This window comes from Pogoniulus pusillus, chromosome 41, assembly GCF_015220805.1.
Source record: "Pogoniulus pusillus isolate bPogPus1 chromosome 41, bPogPus1.pri, whole genome shotgun sequence".
Lineage (NCBI taxonomy): Eukaryota > Metazoa > Chordata > Aves > Piciformes > Lybiidae > Pogoniulus > Pogoniulus pusillus.
Genome location: NC_087304.1, coordinates 4,221,446 through 4,225,421, shown reverse-complemented (window position 1 = coordinate 4,225,421; position 3,976 = coordinate 4,221,446).

The following is a 3,976-nucleotide window of genomic DNA, read 5'->3' as shown; positions in this document are numbered from 1 at the left end:
GGCCCACAGCAGGCAGTGAGCTGCCTGGCATTGGCTGAGCCTCGCTCCTCCGTAACGTGACCTATTTCCTTCTCGCACAGGAAAGGAAAGAAGAGAGAACAAAAGAGCTGAGGAGGGTTGAAAGAGCTCTGAGACCTTCTCAGGGCCAAGGTCTTCTATGGAAGAAAGGAAATCAGAAGTGGTAGAGACCTCCTGTTGGTTGGACAAAGCAGCTGAGTGAAGATGCCTCTGCCTTTGCCCGCTGAAGAGGTATTCGTGGGGCAGCGAGCGGCTCCCTGTGGGCATCTCTGGCCCTTGGCAGTCACAAGGTGGGTGAGAAAGGGTTTGCTCCTTTGGGTTTTCCACAGCCAGGCCAGAGACAGCCTCTGGAGGGCTGCTTTGGAGTTGTGATGGTGAAGACTCAGGCTGAGGAAGCCAAAAGGCTCCAAGAGCTGGGCTGGGAGTCGCCCAGCAGCAGTCCCAACAAAGGGTGCTGGTTTCTGGCAGGGCTTTCAGGTGCTCCTCCCTTAACAGAAGGGAGAAATGTCCATGGCCAGCAGAACACTGCTGGTGCTGGCTTGGGAGGAAAGCTTTGGCACCAGGACCCCTGCTGAATGCAAAGAGGAGTCCCAGCGAGGAGACCCCAAAGGGTCTCACTGCCCTGGGCACAAGACTCTGTGCTGCAGAAGAAGTTGGGGCCCAGAGCCTTAATCAGAGCAGGCTGAGCTGGCTGAGGAGGTTTTCTAATTAAGAGAGGGGAAATTAGGCTGGAAAGAAAGGAGAAATGATTGACACTGAGAGCCTGGCCCAGGCTGCCCAGAGAGGTAGGAGCTGCCTCATCCCCTGAGCCATTCCAGGTCAGCTTGTTTGGGGCTCTGAGCAGCCTGCTCTGGTTGCAGATGTCCCTGCTGGCTGCAGGGGGTTGGAGTGGGTCCTTAAAAGTCCTTTCAAGCCAAACCACTCCACAGTTCCTTGTTGCACACAGGCTGGGATAGAAACAAGCAGCAGTAAGTTAGCAGTAGGTAGCAGTAAGGTCAGAGAGCAAACCCCAAGCTGTGCTCAAGCTCCAGCCACAGCCACTCCACCACCTCCCTGGGCAGCCCATTCCAGTGCCAATCACTCTCTCTGACAGCAACTTCCTAACAACATCCAGCCTCAACCTGCCCTGCCACAGCTTCAGCCTGGGTCCCCTTCTTCTGGCCCTGGCTGCCTGGCAGCAGAGCCCAAACCCCACCTGGCTACAGCCTCCCTGCAGGCAGCTGCAGGCAGCAATCAGCTCTGCCCTGAGCCTCCTCTGCTGCAGGCTGCACCCCCCCAGCTCCCTCAGCCTCTCCTCACAGGGCTGTGCTCCAGGCCCCTCCCCAGCCTTGCTGCCCTTCTCTCAACACCTTCCAGCACCTCAACATCTCTCTTGACTGGAGGAGCCCACAACTGGACACAGCACTCCAGGGGTGTCCTGAGCAGTGCTGAGCACAGGGGCACAAGAACCTCCCTTGTCCTGCTGCCCACACTGCTCCTCAGCCAGCCCAGGCTGCCATTGGCTCTGCTGCTCACCTGGGCACTGCTGCCTCCTCTGCAGCTCCTCTCTCCCACCACCCCCAGCTCCCTCTGTGCCTGCCTGCTCTCAGCCACTCTGGCCCCAGCCTGTAGTGCTGCTTGGGGTTGTGGCCAAAGTGCAGAACCCCTTGGCCTCTGCCCACCCATCCAGCCTGGCCAGGTCCCTCTGCAAGGTGGTGTAGAGCCATGGAAAGGGCAAGCTGGGGGGCCAAGGAGCTGATCCCAGCATGGACCCGGTGCCAGGCTGTGATGCTGTGCCAGAGCTGGGGAACTCTGCCCAGCCCCTGCATGGCAGACAGCTCAAGGGAGAGAATGCTTTGCTTTCAGCTACAGAATGTTACACAGGCTTACCCCCAGCAGCCCTCAGGGTTGTTCCCTGCACATGTTGAGGGTGACCAAAGGAGACTTTCCAGCCTTACAAGTCTTAAAATGGTCCCTGGCCTCTGTGCCATGCAAGCTGGCACTGCAGCTGGGCACCTTGGGCACCGGGCAGCACCACTGAGACCTGACTGGCTGCTCTCTGTGTTTCTCCAGGGTTCAAGGCACCATCCCTGCAGGGTTCCTGCCAGCCTGGTGCTGAGCCTGGCCGAGGCAGGATGTGAGCACACAGCCTCTGCCACCTGTAGCCACAGGAGGGTGCAGCATGACCAGGCTGTGAGCAACAAGCACCTGGTGCTGAGCTGAGCACAGAGCTCCCTGCCTCCAGCCCGGGGGGGAGAGAGGATGGAGGGGAGCTGGAGGGAGAGAGGTCAGAGGGGATCTGGAGGGAGAGAGGTCAGAGGGGGGCTGGAGGGAGAGAGGTCAGAGGGGATATGGAGGGAGAGAGGACAGAGGGGAGCTGGAGGGAGAGAGGACAGAGGGGAGCTGGAGGGAGAGAGGACAGAGGGGAGCTGGAGGGAGAGAGGATAGAGGGGAGCTGGAGGGAGAGAGGATGGAGGGGAGCTGGAGGGAGAGAGGACGGAGGGGAGCTGGAGGGAGAGAGGTCAGAGGGGATATGGAGGGAGAGAGGACAGAGGGGAGCTGGAGGGAGAGAGGACAAAGGGGAGCTGGAGGGAGAGAGGACAGAGGGGAGCTGGAGGGAGAGAGGACAGAGGGGAGCTGGAGGGAGAGAGGACAGAGGGGAGCTGGAGGGAGAGAGGATGGAGGGGAGCTGGAGGGAGAGAGGATGGAGGGGAGCTGGAGGGAGAGAGGATGGAGGGGAGCTGGAGGGAGAGAGGATAGAGGGGAGCTGGAGGGAGAGAGGTCAGAGGGGAGCTGGAGGGAGAGAGGATAGAGGGGAGCTGGAGGGAGAGAGGATATCAAATGTCTCCTGGGAGTGTGCCCTCATCTCCTGGCCTCAGAAAGAGGAAGCAAATGGTTAGCAGTGATTGATGGAGGAAGGCTGAGAGAGCTGGGGGCGTTCAGCCTGCAGAAGAGAAGGCTCCAGGGAGACCTCCTGGTGGCCTTGCAGTGCTTAGAGGGGCTGGGCAGAAAGCTGGGGACAGACTTTTGAGCAGGTCCTGTTGTGACAGGAGGAGATGGTTTGAGACTAACAGAGAGAGGTTCAGGCTGGAGAGAAAGGGAGAAATTCTTTATGCTGGTGGTTGGTGAGAGCCTGTCCCAGGTTACCAAGGGAGGTGGGAGATGCCCCATGCCAGGTGAGGTCATCTCAACCTGCTTACCCTCTTTACCATCCATGAGGAGCTGCAGACCCTGCACAGCAGGGAAAAACAAACTCCCCTGGGGAGGGAGAGGGCCAGGGGAGGGAGAGGGCCAGGCAGAGCCAAGCTGCTCACTGCTGAGCAGGGCAGATGGGTGCAGGCTGTGCTTGGAGAGCAGCTTCAGCAGGCAGAAAGCCTCTGGCATGGCTCTGGGCCACCCTTTCAGCAATTCTTTCTCTTCCCTGGCCCAAAGTGGCACCATTCAATTAACCCCCAAATTGTTTAGTTGCTCTTTTGTGTGTGTGCTGGTCAGGGGGGGGAGGCTCAGATGGCAGCCAGCACAGCCTGGGGAGGAAGGAAACCTCTTTCCACCCAGCCAGGGAAGCAGCCAACAGTCCAGCCCAGCAACTGCTGAGGTCTCTTTGAAGTGGCTTGGGCAGATTCACTCTGGTATGGGTCAAGAACTGGCTGGAGGGCTGGGCCCAGAGAGTGGTGGTGAATGGTGCCACAGCTGGCAGCTGGCACCAGTGGTGTGCCCCAGGGAGCAGTGCTGGGCACAGTCCTGTTCAGTGTCTTTATTGATGATCTGGAGCAGGGGATTGAGTCCAGCAGCAGTGAGTTTGCAGATGGCACCAAGCTAGGAGCAGCTGTGGAGCTGTTGGAGGGGAGCAGAGCCCTGCAGAGGGACCTGGCCAGGCTGGATGAGTGGGCAGAGGCCAAGGGGATGAGACTGAACAAGGCCAAGGGCAGGTTCTGCACTTGGGCCACAACAACCCCAAGCAGCACTACAGGCTGAGGCC